The sequence below is a fragment of the Diadema antillarum genome, unplaced genomic scaffold, assembly GCF_040938485.1.
Source record: "Diadema antillarum isolate AM-2024a unplaced genomic scaffold, OU_Dant_1.0 seq00001083_RagTag, whole genome shotgun sequence".
NCBI classification, from domain to species: domain Eukaryota; kingdom Metazoa; phylum Echinodermata; class Echinoidea; order Diadematoida; family Diadematidae; genus Diadema; species Diadema antillarum.
In genome coordinates this window covers 150,559-166,326 of record NW_027271903.1, presented here as the reverse complement: position 1 = coordinate 166,326, position 15,768 = coordinate 150,559, and the positions used below count along the sequence as shown (strand labels likewise).

General features: G+C 38.7%; 1 protein-coding gene across 1 annotated transcript in view; it reads right to left on the bottom strand.

Moving 5' to 3' along the window:
• The window catches only part of LOC139743466 (puratrophin-1-like), a 130,167-nt gene that overhangs the window by 27,472 nt on the left and 86,927 nt on the right, over positions 1-15,768 (bottom strand). The gene's annotated exons all lie outside the window — the stretch shown is intronic.

The window sequence follows — 15,768 nt, the reverse complement described above, 5'->3', positions numbered from 1 at the left end:
TGGTGTTAGCACAACAACATATTACGTGCAAAGGCTGGATGTCAACGGAATGTAGCCAAGAAAACTCCATACATAGATATGTGGGTATAATGCCAATAGTTTAACCCAGATATTTTCAGAGTGTCTTTGAGAAAAACAAGAAGGCTAAGACATACATAAAGTCCCATTGAGATCTTGTAATCCTCCCAAGACTCTTAAATCCAACATCATCAATACAAGAACTTGAAGTGACCAACCTGGGCTTGACAAGCAGAGGGGGATAAACGTGAGGATCAAGCCATTCTAAGAAATCTCAGGAATATCCCCAGATGAAGAAAACAAGTAAACGACAATCAACACGAAAGGAAAACAGGGTGTCTTTTGTAAAAATCTTGGCAAGAAACCAGTATGTGCAACACCTTGAGGTGAACAACCCCTCTAGTATTTCTCCATGTTTAATGATGCTTACAATAGTCTCAACAGCAAGACAGCTAGGTATCTTAAAGTTTTTACACAAATCCGAAGTAGTGACGTAACTCAGGAGATTTCATGTCAGTAGCAGGTCGACCATGACATTTCTGGGCAGCAACAAACAGAACCACCATTGAAAATCTTGAACTGTCCAAAAATAAAACCCAAGTTGGTAGTAAGATTTCGTATGGCTCACTTTACACCTCTTACCAAAGATGCATTGTTTTCTCTCTAGAAGGATTTCCTGATGAACAGCTCTAATCAGCACACAACAGTGAGAAAGCACTTCACTGGATGTGAACAGAATGACAAAAATTCAAAACAAAAATACATTTTAAATCGGAAGACAAAGTGCTGATTTGCTATCTTGAATACCGGTAAAAGTACATGTAATAATGAATGCTAAATACTTTGAAAGGAGACATAAACAAAACTGTGAATCTTACTCACTTCTCATGCCATGAATTCTACTCTTTTCCAGAAATATGTACTCCTGTGACACCAGTCCACATTGATCTATACTATAATGCAAGGAGTCCTTTACAGCACCACTGAAGCAAAGAGAAACTCTGGAGAGTAGCAGCCAAGCATACTAATACCAGATTATCGTCAGATGTCCAATAACAAGACATATACACCATCGTTCCACTTGGCTAGAAAACAGACTTCCATTTCTTTGTAAGCAGCAGAGACTGACAACAGCAAAGAAAATATGCGTACATATCAATATCAATCAACATATGACAACGTTTGGACTGTTTTCTGAATGAAAGGGGAGTCAACAAGAAGCCACCAGCGAAGGTTCACGATATTCCAAAGTAATTGTCGATGTGTACCGGCAGAAAGGATTAAGTCACTGTTAAAGAATCCATGCAGAAAGACTTGAGAAGGAGAGAAAACAGCACAGATGGAGATTAAACTTCAAGTTATTTGAATCTGTGAATGAAGAAGGATATCATAAACAGAATGCCACCACCGGCATTGTCATGAGTGGTATAGGACATAATGACATAAAGCAAAAATATGTTTTACACCTGTGAGATCCGAGCCTTTTACAACCTGGGGGGTGGAGACAATGGCCGGAATTTCTTTTAACTTTATGGGTCAGTGATTTACGAAACAAATGTAAAATTGTTAAATGGTTGTGATCTCTCAAAAATGTATGAATGTCTAGCCTTGATCAAAGGCTAATGATGAGTCAGAAAAGAGAGAAAAAAAAAAAGGTGGGTGCAGGACAGACAAGGGTGATTCTGGACGCTGCTCTGAAATTAACGGTCATCTACATCACAAGGCCGCCCACTGTCCTTTCTGTGACATTAACTGACCTTGCCTGATAATGACTTCCTTTTGGCTATTTGATTTTTTTGTGCTTTATTTCAATAACTATCACAACAAGAAGAATAAACAACTCTGGTTTGGGAGAAAAAGGGAGTGGAGAGATAGAAAAAAAATCAATGAAATGAGCAGAACTGATAGCTTTCTGTTGACTTTGTGAACCGGTCCGGAAATATTCATTCTATATTGCGGTGTGCTTCAACAAAGGCTCTTCTCTTTACATTTCACAGGTAAAGCCAGATGGCTGTTTGGTTAATAAAACTACAGGAGGAATGGCATGTGTATGCTATTCATCATCAAATATTCATGTGGATTTTAGTCCTCACAACATGAAGAGTAAGACAGAAATAATGTATATTTAAGTATCGTCTAAGAGACCTTAGAAGGAGTCTGTAAATTCACCACAGGATGAAATCAAAATTTAAAGGTACCTTTTGGCAATAATCTTGAGAACTTTCTGTATGTTCTGTGTCTTACTGTCCAACTCAAACAGGATTCTTTTGTGGAATTATCTTTTGGGTAAGTGTATAGCTCTTAAACACACATACATTCACATATATTCCAACTGTTTGCTGTCATTTGGCGTGTATAGATATAGGAGTGAAATATTTTCATCATAACAAGTTCCAAATCCTTCAATTACTTAGCTTATCTCACTCACATCTGTAATCACAGGAAACTTTCTGAAAAGCAAATCGGGCGTGAAATATTAATTTCTTGAACAGGAGGCTGAGGCGTGTACAACAACATCCAGGAATTATTCACCTAGAGTTCAACTAGAGTCTTTCTTTGTGTGCAGAGCATAGCCTGGGGGTCTACACCATGTTTACAGAATAGCACCAAATATTGGCTTCCTGTTTGGAAGCAAGAAAACTGTGCCACAGTGATTAGCACCAAATATGTTTCTTTGATGCTGTTTTCTGCCACTAATGTGTGCGTGCATTAACTGGCACACCAAGTCTGCACATCATATCATTAAAGTCAACCTTGCTACGTTGCACTGCATTATTGCATTTGGTTCAAAGCTATTCCACTATATTTATTTATACTTATATATTGCATACTGAAAAATCTCCAAACTCCAGTTATATCTGGGGGTTAAGAAGAAGTACTGTAAAACCAAATACATAGGCAGAATGACACTTTTCTGCAGCACAAAACTTTTGTGAATTGCCACTGGCACGAATGCGTTGTGTAGACAAAACCTTTCACATGCACTTAATTTTGCTAATCCTGTCTATTCGCAAAATTTGTGAAAGTTTCATGCATGTGAAAATTTCTGTTTTTCAGTTTACTTGACGCAATAATCTCTTTTATATTATCACAGCAAATTGGAGGAATGTTCTTTGTCCCTATTTTTTTCCTTTGCTTCACATACACTGCACATGATTACATAGAAAATAATCTAATAGATGCCATGAAATTAGAACACAAAATATTTTTAATGTGGTCTTCTTTATACTGCCAAAGAGTCTATTTTGTGGCATGAAGGAAGACTGAAAATCAGTTTTCAAATTGGCAACTTCTGCCTCCAGAGAGGATGTTCTTCCGTTCCATGGCTGGGAAGCATCATGCTGCTTGTTGAACCCTGGACAGGCTTGGACCGTCAGACCTTAATGGACGGACAACCTTCGACTGGCACCAAGCACCCGCCTTTCAGGTCCTTCACCCCCATCCTCCCTCCACACTCCACTTTATGAGAGGAAGTCATCTAAATTGGATCGAGGAAGCTGCTCTCGATATATCTTTTCCTGTCGATAAGGAAACGCGCCTCTATTAAACTGACAAGCTCTAATCAGGATATACAGTTTCCAATTACACAGCTGTAGTGAAAACCCTGTAAATGTGACAATTTCATTTAGACAGGATATCAGGTAGGATGGTCTGGTGTATCAGTATCAGTCACATGACACATAAATGCTTCATATCATTTTTACCTGGCAAACTGTCCACAAGAGGTCGATCTAGGATCACTTAAGTCTTCCATAGTATTTCCTCTACTATCAATTCTAGTTGCCTCTCTCTATAAGTTGTCCAACGGATGTAAAAATTTCCAATCTGCTACTCAGCCAAGAGCAGAGGCACAGACATATTCAACTTCACGAACATGGCACTGACTGACTTTAGTCTTTTCTCTACTCTCATCAAATGAACATCAATCGCCAAAAGTTAATCCTGGACTGCAGCAGACAGCTTTCAGGGTTTGATATGATTGTCACTCCTTGGAACAAAACCACATGTCTGTCAACTAAATCCACAAATATAAAGCTGTCACCAAAAGTCTTAAGATGTGGTCCAAAAGATGCAAAATCTTCTCCAACAGATAAAGTGCACAGACACCAAGGTAAATCTACCAAATCCAACCGATTCACCCAGACTGTGTCTCCGCACTGACAGGATCTGCTAGGTCATACCTCGTGCCGGTTGTGACATTCCGTGCAGCGAGATTGATTTCTTGGCAGCAGGGAGGTCTGCTGTGGTTTACAGTGGAACATCCCTGCCCCCTTCTCACCCCGTTTGACGCAATCTAAGCTCAGTGGATCTTTTCCCTGAAAAGTTTATATTTGGTTAAATACAACAGGCATGGCCTTCACACGGCCAGGAATGACGTCAGATGGATCCTGGTGTTCTCACAACCAGGAGAAATCACCTTCTGCCCTCCCACTGACTGTGAACGGAATGTTGAAGCACACTGGATTACAGCAGTTCCCTACAGTTGGGGAAAATATCTTCAGCGGATCAATATAACTGCAAAATAAATCTTACAAATCCAACATACTCACGATATAGCAATGATCATGGTATCTATGCAGTGACAGTTTCCATCAGGTTCATTCTTTTTTTTCTGATAAATCTCCTGTTATGATGTTCCAAGTCGTATTCTACTCCAAGCTGGCATGAATCAGCAACTCTCAAGAAGGTGCAAGGTGAGAAAGTTTCTGACAGTGATGTAACAGCTGAGACTACTTTCCAATCACACCATACATTGCAGTCAAAAATATCTTCTCATGGCGTACAGCTAGCCCCAGATCCATCAAACATGTGGGTGCATTGTCATCCAAAAGTCTTTCGCATCATATCTTGATACTACTGGGTGCTCCTTAACTCTCAACACACTAATGTTACAGACTTGCCACAATAACTTAATACAGACAGAGGCTCTTTGAAGCTCTACGAGTTTGATACAGGAAGGGTTTAGAAACACTGTAATGCCGAGATGTGATCTCCTGAAGTTGATGTCAGAACTTCTGGTAGTACCTAGCTCATCATCAGAAGGCGTACGTCATCGCTGAAAAGGTCTTCACAGAATGATTTGCTAGCAGCAGCAACATTTCAAACTTTTCTACTTTGTCTCTGCAAGGCAAAAGAGGGGAAGGGGGGGGGGGTAGAGAGCGACAAAGCCATTGCTTTGTCATCTCAGTGGATCTCAATGGAACCTTTTCTCTTCTTAGACTTTCACACAATGTCTGAGCAGCTTTACTTTTTTTTTTTACAGGTTCTCATAAAATACGTACCGAGGTCATATCAAGAGGTGCACAGGGGTAGAGTGTTTCCAAAATAAAAGGAAGATCCGTGCATTGTTTAGGGATCAGCTTAGAAACAGCAGGGATAATGCAAATATGGGTGAAGGGAAAGTGCAGAGATGAGGAGAAAAGAAGGATTTAATTGTATGTCATCTAGTCTATATATACAGCCATTGTCACTATATAGACAACAATTTTGGAATCATTGAGTCATTAAAGAGTATATGAGAGGAAGCCAATGGGAGACATGTCTGAATGTGCTGGGTTTAAATGACATTAAGCTTCAAACTCATGGACAGGCACATGTAGGTTCTCTACACTGAATCTCTGCCCTCCATCTGACCACCATCCCAGGGTCTGCACCATGGAGAATATACCAACAAACTTTAGATGATAATACCTCTTCTCCTGAGATGAAGAGGGATTTGGGGGGTACACAGCCAGAGGAGAGAAGGGAACATGAAGTAACCAGTCCTCTGGCCAAGGTAGTTTATATTTACCATTGGAATAAAAAGTTCTGGAGCAAAGAACTGCTTGAGGAGAAGCACTCAGGTACTATTGACTTTTTCTCCCACTTGCTCAAACTCCTCCATCCTCCTACTCTGTCAAAACAATCAGTGTTCCTCCCAGCTAATGCACAGGTTTCTCTCACATTTCCTCTTACATTTCTTGTGATGAGAGCATGAAGGGCATTATTCCATTGACTATGTCATGTATTTATCCTCTTCTGCTTCTCACTTGATGATCTCTCTTTGGGTGAAAGGAATTGCATTTCAAAAGGTTAGAACTATGTAACTTTTTTTTTCTCCTAGACCTTACACTCTGCAATCTGTGGGAACACTGCTGATGAATGATCCACATAAATCTTACAAGCAATGAACAATTACTAACTGTTTGTATAGTTATAATTTTCCTCACTTCAGAATGTTCAATGATGGAAAATTCAATTGCTATCATGATCCTTTTTTTTTTCCACGTCAGCAATTAACATTTTGTTTATGACTCATCTCAGCATTACAATACTCCCTATATCCTTTTATTATCAGACTTTCCATTGCATCAAAGACACCATAACTCACACAAATGAAACCGTCTCTGACCAAGACAATCCTCATATTTCAAACTCATTGAGTCATGAGAAAAGACACTTTCTGTTCATAATTACTCAAGGTGTTGCTAATCTACAAATGTGAGGTAAAGTATCACAAAGCATGGAGGTCCTTGGTACAGCAGCTAATGCAGACTGTCTAGTCATAGTCCTTCCGCAATGTTTCACAGGTCTTTTGATATGGTGCTCACGGAACCACAACTAATTCCAAGTCAACGCCTTGGTGCTATAGGACATGGTGCCTCTCAGTCCCATGTCATTGTATTTGATGCGAGATCAGAAAATAGACACAACAAAAAAAGGGCCAAACATTCTGCCAAATTCCCCCTCCTTCCCAGACAAGGAGGAGATGCATGGGATGATCACCACCAGAAGGCCGTCTCCACATAACACTGGAACAGTGGAAATCCGCCATTAAAATAGAAAGTATTCAGGCTCTGTGGTTTTCTTTGAAAAACTGATAAATTCCTTTGAAAAAAAAAAAACTACAATAGATGTACTTTGAAGATATGAGAGTGTGACTGTCTAGAGGAAATTTAAAGTTCTCTCATTTTGTTTGATTGCAAATATTAGTCAGCTCAAAGATGCCAACACAAAAGGCAAGGACAGGATCACATGTGACTGCCCAATAAAGCTATTTCTGATCGGTTATGGCAAGGATGATGACAGTTTGGGAAAATCACTGCAGTAAATCATCTGAAACTAGCCCATTTGCGACAATCACATAAAGAGGATATTTTGTTCCCTGTGTGTAGGTATTGTCTCAAGATATAATGGCTTGCAGATAATCACATTTTCTGACCTGATATTTTAAAGAGAATAATACACATAAGACTAACTGGATTGATAATACATTCTGACATCTGTGGTGATAATCTTCAGAATATGTTGACCCTTACAAGCTTTCCTTTCTTTATCACAATTCTAAAAATACTCCATCACAATCAAAAATGTAACCAAACTTCTTGCACAAACTTTGACCAGTTCTCTCAATGTCACTTCTGTATTAACATTGCAGTGGGGATCTCAGGTTTGTCACTTTAAGTTTATATGTCTCTTTCTCGCCTGCCTAATTCTGTAAAATGAACAAGAATGAATCTTGATATACTACTACTAATAATTAGAACAAAAATACGAACTATAATGTACAAATTGATATATCATAACATTCATATTAGAATGTAATGCATAAGTTCCATGTGTTGAATGTGTAAACTCTACTGGTGGATCAAGTGACTAGACTTTAACCCGTTGACGACGAGTCCCGAGTATACTTGGGCAAGCGTCTATGGGAAATGCGTGTTGTAGTAAAATCAAACTGTCCTCAACGGGTTAACATCAGGTCCACAGACAGAGAGACAGAGATGAGGAAAAAGCCAGACTGATAGCCTTTGTGATTCCTTGCCCAAGCATTGGATGGTGTCCAAATGGGTTCAAAACCTACAAAGGACCATCCTTACTGAAGGTAGTGTGACGTCAAGGGGGGGGGGGGGGGGGGGGGGGGGTTGATTATTTTTTGTCTAACAGGTCCAACCTACAGTGTAAATGACCTCCGAATACTGCTGCCCGCAAAATCTCCCCGCCACTTGTAGAGGATTTGCCCACTGCAAATCTTGATTCATTCAGACTGGCACAAATCCTTTGGTCCCCTCTTTTTCTTTTTCTGGAGGGCAAAAGCAAGCAAAGAACTTATCTATATTTAGTTGGATGACCATAATGAGCAGCTAAGGCACATATTTGCATAAAGGTGCTTGGACTACATGCAGGACGTTCTATGGAGTGACTATGTGATTAGTGGTCCTCTTTTTACTCACGTTGTGTTAGTTTTGGGAGATTTGACGTAAACAATCTCGGTCTCTGATTGACTTGACTTCTGTAAATGGTTTCTGACAACTTTCTCCACGAGTGTCAATGACCCTTGGTGGGTTTGGACCAGCAGTTGCTATTGGCAACCTTAAACATTGCAATCAACAACTGACCTTAAGTACCTGTCTTTTTGTAACTATTTATATACATGGAAGGGTTCCAAATACAGTATGAAAGTGTACTCTGAATTGTGAATACATTGTGATTTTTTTAACCGCTTCTCAAAATTTCGCAAATCATTTCAGTACAGAAAACCCACAATAGACCAGTTCCATTCCAGCATTCTAATATAATCATTCCAGAATCTCTAGTGAAACTGATTTTTAGCACACACTGATAAATAAAGCTGGACCTACACCATTCATCAACCATAAAGAAGAGTAGCCTAGACCCAGGGGCTCTTTTACCCGTTAAGGACACTTTGATTTTGCTACAACACCCATTTCCCATAGATGCTTGCTCGAGTGTACTCGGGACTCGTCCTCAACAGGTTAAAATGGCTCCATTTTTTATTCCCCCTTATGAAAACAGATACTGATAACCAACTACTTGAGAATACAAGCAACACCACAGGATAGGTACGCTATACCATTATCTGAATATCACAAAGGATGTTTAACTGAACAAGGACACACACTTGACCTATTTCACCTTATATCAATCAACCATCACTCATTCATGTTGAAAAACTCACATCACTTGTGAATTTGACACTTCCTGGTTTCCTATCCTAACTTTCCACACTGGTACTGTTATTGAACCTACACATGTAATTGTTCGGAGCATATTTTCTCACTGCTGGGTACAACTTGCTTTTCATGGTTCGGCAAACACATCGACATGCGCATTTATGGCCCGACGTACATCGGTCTTCCCATGCGCACCTTGAGCAAACAGATTGCTTGTAATGTTACTGTTTCCTTTTGTCACCCGCCTACACCTATAGATGCTTTCATAAAATGAGAAGAATAAGTTGAAAAGAGACTGCAAACAAAGCACACGACAGATCTATGACGTGATTCATATTCTACGACGACATCACGTTAAGAGACGTCTGTAGGTTTGGCGAATCATCTTGTTTGCAAAAGCGATCAAAACGTGGCCTTTGTTGATGTTGTGGGTGTACTTCAAGATATCAAAACAATACACACACATAGGGTACTCGTATAGTCCTTTATGTAACCATCTGAACGAACTTTACAGTGTAAAACAATGAAGTCATTATCTATTCAAAAAATTGAGCAAGACTAAAAGGTGAAATCAATCAGCTAAGCAGCACGAATGACTAAAGATGAAATCTATATGAAATAAATTGCAGTGGGTGATGATGTGAGTAAAGAAACATGTATTAAGCTTTGAGAATGTCCAAACATTGAGGGACAGGGTTGCAAATAATGTCAAATAAGTGAATATTCACTGTAATTCATCACATGAAGCACACTGCACATATTCAACTTAATCAGAGTAAGATGTCAACAAGGCTGACAATGTTCAACTTGAGAAGACTTGGTTTCCAACCAGTCTATAGGTTCCATGAATGTCAGACTTATTATTTGTCATCCATTTTGAAAACAGCTGCTTGGTTGTCAATTTTGAGAGCATTTCTTTTGGTGTAACTTGACAGAATGCAGAATAATGAATAATGATACTAGTGAAAATCCACACTACACCATTGGACTCTGTAATATATAGATTAAAGCTGAACATTCTCATGTCGAGACATGAATATATATCAATCATCTATATTCAGAGAGCCTCATCTAGAATTAGAAAGACTTGGCAGCTCTGTAATGGTAAATACCAATATATGATCAGCACTCAACTAAAGACTCACAAATCCTGCCAAATGCAACATTTTAAGCACATACTACAATGTATGTCTAGAATAAAAGCATATCATTTACATCTAATACAGGGCAACTTGTAGGTAAATTCACAAGCAGTTACCTTTAAAAAATGCTAATGTCCTCTCTTTTACAAAGATTGGTTTTCTTGCCACTCAAGAAGAAATAACGCATACAAAAAAAAAAGAGACTTTCCTATACTTACCACCTCTGAAACAAAGGATGAAAGTATTCAAAGAGTAAAGATGATCTGCTCAGTGTCAGGCCATTAGTCATTGTATACTCAATCTGTTTTTTCTTTTCTTCTTTGGTTGTCACAATAGAAAACAGAGCTGTTCATGTACTACACAACTAACCAGTAAGTAATATGAGATCACCTTTTTCACATGTTTCAAGGCATGCCCTTTGGAGGGGGAATGGAAAAACACATGTCAGGACACATTTCACATGAAAATATGCAGGTATCAATAAAACAGCCTTCACTTCCAAGGTACCAACACTTTATTACAGTAATTCAGCTTGATCTGACTGCTAGTCACCAAGAAAAAGAAAGAATATGTCCCTTTGAAGAACCACTGGGCAAGAATGTCCTGGTGGTACACAAGACTTTTGACCTTTGAAACTCTTTTAAAAATGCATCTAGTGGACATAAACTTTACAAACCTGCAAAGTAAACATCTTACCTATATTCTTTCTCAAAAAGTTGCTGACAGCAGTCAATAAAATCTGCTCTGACTGGAAAAAAGTCTGGAAAATATTTTCCACCACGGCAGCCTGTATGAATCCGCAGCTAATATGGTATCATGACATCAAACACATAGCTGCCATTTCTGAAACCTGGTAATACTCCGTGGGGTGAGATTAAACAGAACGCAGAGGGGAGCTCTCTCCACAATGATATTTCTCCGGCTGAATACTCTGGCAATAATCCGATCCACGAGCGAAGAGAATAAAGGCGGTAAATCGCAGATCTCCCCCACAGGGAATAGTTCCCTTTAAACTATGACTCCTTTGTAGTCCTGTATAATATCTGGATGGATCAAATAGAGTATTGCTTACAGACTCACAGTTGCAAGAATAATCTTTTACATACATCAAGCATGAACTGCTATCAAAGGGTTCCCAAATTTTCCTCTGGATCATAGGAAGCCCCAGAATGAATAGACGATATTGGACGAGGCTCCAGTCGCGACAGCGTGCCAGCGGACGTTGAGAGTAACGGACCCTAGACTAGCGACAACCCACCATCAAAGTTGCCCCTCCGCACTTGAAAAACTTCTCCACAGTACAAGAGCTGAGCCTTTGTGCAAATTATTCCAGATGAGCGGGTCTGAAAGCTCCGGCTGAACCTTTGCGAGTCCCTAGCGGCACTACACACTTCTCTCTCAGTGTACCAGTCGTTTAGACCATGAACCCACCAAATGAGAATCTGTCCGGCTAACAATCGCACGATTGGTCCATGACAATCACTCCTTGGTATCACAAAGGAGAACACGTTTTGTATTGATTCATTCCTTTAGGTCTCCTGATAATTACCTACTATTATTAACCCAGCAGTTTAGATTGGACATGCAAAAGGAAAGGAATCTGGCTTGGTAGGTACCTTTGCCTTTTCACAAAGGACGGATTGATTTTTGTTCTTTTTTTACGTTCACAGATCTGAGGGGAGGTTATTGAACAGCATGCTAATGGCGTCTTGTTGTCAGATGATAGGTAGTCATTGAAAGTTTGTTACAGCCAGATTGACAGCAGTAATTGAGAGAAAATTTATGACTACTACAGACCACCTCAGGACATTCTAGATGGCAGTCTGCTCTTCATGTCGTCCTCAACTGATAAATTTCTTGTATGATTTATGACAAGAAGACAAATAAAGTGACAGAAAATGAAGATTAAATATATGTTTTCTATTCATCCAAATGATAAGGGAATTCCTATTGATGGTACATAATGCTTAAAATCAATAAAAAGTAATTAATAACTGAAATGCAGAAAGACTTAGACATGCAGCAGGATATGTTTCACAAAGACATACATGAAAGCTCGGTGGTCTAGTGGAGATGACGCCTGTCCGGTGATCAGGAGGTCGTGGGTTCGAATCCTGCTCGAGTATGTACGCCCATGATTTTTTATCATGGCTACTACTAAAACACTGATCAATTCAGTGCTTATTTACGTCGATGTAGGGCAATTTGTCAATCAGTTGCAATGAAAACATCACGACGGAAGAACTTCATAAATTTGAATAACAAAAGCAGTACCCGCTGCATGCTATAAGGATTAGAACCAACACTTGCTGTCGGGCGAAAGCTCGGTGGTCTAGTGGAGATGACGCCTGTCCGGTGATCAGGAGGTCGTGGGTTCGAATCCTGCTCGAGTATGTACGCCCATGATTTTTTTATCATGGCTACTACTAAAACACTGATCAATTCAGTGCTTATTTACGTCGATGTAGGGCAATTTGTCAATCAGTTGCAATACATGAAATAATTCATCGAAGCTTTACATTTTTTTCATGATGTTACTTTTATGCTTATAATAGTTTGTTTAGGCACTCATATCTAAGAAGACAGCAACAACAACAAAAAAATGCAAAAAAAAAAAAACCACCAAAACGCCCACAGCTTCTTGTGATCAATGACCTCACATAGCTCGTATGGTAATTATGTGAGTGAACAGTCACATAACAAAGTACTGCAAAAGTGGAAATTTTTGTGGTGTTGAAAGTTTCGCACATTTTGCGCAACCAAAACCTAGCCCAAAAATAAAAGCACAAGAATATTTTTGCTTGCCATTTTGTTCCAGTACTTACTGTCTTGATTCCGTGGAATTAAAAACACACGAAACTCTTCTTACTGGGCTGAGTGCGAAAATTAGTCGTGCAAAAATGTCCACTTTTACAGTATTAGTCCCAAACTCAAACATAAAGTATTTCTTTCTTTTCTGTACTTGGCAGGGACCCTCACTCTTTAACTCACTTGCTTCTCTTCTTCTTTTTCCACTCTTTCTAATCAATCAATCAATCAATCAATCAATCAATCAATCAATCAATCAATCAATCAATCAATCAATCAATCAATCAATCAATCAATCAAATAATCAATCAATCAATCAATCAATCAATCAATCAATCAATCAATCAATCAAATAATCAATCAATCAATCAATCAATCAATCAATCAATCAATCAATCAATCAATCAATCAATCAATCAATCATTCTTTTACAATTCATTCCATTTATACTTCAGGGGTGTGAAAGCACTTGCATAAAAAGTCTGAACAAATCTCAAACTTAAAAAAAAAAGTCTGAGTGCATTAAACCGAACTTTTCAATGCAACTGAAATGAAAAAAAAAAATAATAATCTGAAAAGTGGGTTCTAGGCAGAAAAAGGGTCTGGAATCAGATTAAAATCTGAACTCTTACATCCCTGATATATTCATCTGTCTATCTAATTATCATCTAATTATCATCTAATTATCCATGCATTCAGCTTTACTTTTTGCATCCATCTCTCTCTCTCACCATCTATCCATCTATTCCACCATATATCTACCTACCTATCTCTGTCTTGGCATAAATCAGGCATATATAGATGAAATAAAGTGATATATATTCAAAGGATTGTAGGAAATGACAAAAAGAGTTAACTGCCTGAAACACAAGAGATGGTGGATCATGCACAAAAGGAGGTGAATGAAATTGCCTTAGGTAGCAACAAGCCTTCAAAAATAGAGTAAAATGTCACATCTAGTTAGCTGATTAATGTACCACAGATCAGAGGGTTTTTACACGGCGCCACTGAACTAAAACAGCCATATGTCCATTTTCCCCCTCCATTTCAATTCTTTGCTGACTGAAGGATGTGGTGGACCACTGTTGTACAATGGACCAGAGTACTTTGACATCACTATATCATGTCTTGCTCTACTTACAGTACTAATCTATCTTTTCTCATCGTCTCTTCTAAGATATCAGATAATTTATGTCATTCTTCGAGCAGCATCAGTATTCACATAGAGACTGACGTTTTTTCATTTCTCTTCTGTTAGCAGATCCAACAAATGTCATGATATTGTATAAAAGTATCTTTAGGATTAGATTAATAAATAAAGTTACAAATTGTACGTTCAGATGATTAGCATTTTACATTAATATTTATTTATATCAATGTGAATGTCACTTCACTGTCATATTTGTATTCATGTCTTTTGAGGAAAAATACAAAAATAAAGCAAACAAAAAAACAACCATGACAAAAATAGAGGGACCCTGAGAGATATAGAGAGGTATCCAACACCTTGTTAGATGGGAGGGGATTAATGATGCACACATATACAGGATATGTTAAACCATGCACTGGTTGGGTATGGTTAACAAGGGTTTCGTATCAATTGTGAGAAAAGTACATTGACATTTTGGCTTCAGATCATCTTACTAAACTCTCATGAGAAATATACCGAGCAAACATCTGTGTCATACGGAACACATATGAATAGTCGTCTTGTATACCTCTACCACTTCTAATATTCCTTTTCAAGACCATATGTCCGAAGAAATCCAATTAGCTGTGAAAACTAGAAGTACAATTCTTCCAGGTTCAAAAACCTGAGGTCTACGGTGGCCTGTTTCTCTCGTATGGAGTCAACTATTTGTTCTACACTTTGAATGATAAACTCTCAAAAAAGGGACGATGCACACGGCGGATACAGTTGAATAACCCATAATTCTTGGGTTGGACCCCAATATTTGAATTGGGTCAGGAATAATCCTCAGCGTTCTTCACCTTCAAAGTCAGAGCCATTCAGTAATCCGACGACGGAAGGTACCGACAAAAAAAGAGGGCCAGTTTGATGGATGCTGGTATGAAAGCAGGATGCCTATTATCAGTCCTGAGAGATAATATATCTCCCCTCTCTTTCTTTTTTCATGCAGGGTTCATTGTCAGGGTAGTCCTCTATCTACCCTGGCAGGGGGGAGTCAAAAGACTAGTCAAAAGACTAGTCAAAAGACTAGTGAAAAGATTGGTCATAATCCTGGTAAAAACCTTCTCACCTTGAAAGAGTGAGGACAGTGGAGGTAAAGCCAAACCGACATTGAACTCTTGACATTGGGAGCAGCCTCCAAAGGGGAAACCCAACGACATCATGATAACTAGCCAACATCACTATCACAACAACAAATCTCGCCAGAATGGCAACGGAAAAATAGCTACCTGCCTTGGACTTCACTTGTAAAATGCATACATTCATACGACAAGGAAAGATGCTATGAAATTGATTATGGAGGATCAAATTCTTTCAATTCTTCCAAAGAATTATATAATTGATTTATCGGTTTGGAATTCACATTCCCCCTCAACCTCCTCTTTATTTTTAGGCTATGAGTATCTTTGTTGGTGAAAGTAATTTTAAAGAACACATGTGTTAATCATGACACATGGAATGACTTGAAAATCACTTTGTGACCTTCAAAAGTACTATAAAAGATTCCACATCATCTGTATGTTCCTCAAGTAAGGTATCCATTATTAGCCGGGTTTGTAAAATGTACTCATTTCGATAAAAAGGAAGTGTGGTATTGAATACATCCAAAGCATTCTTCATCTCAGATAGGACATAAAATTGAGGTCCCATGTCT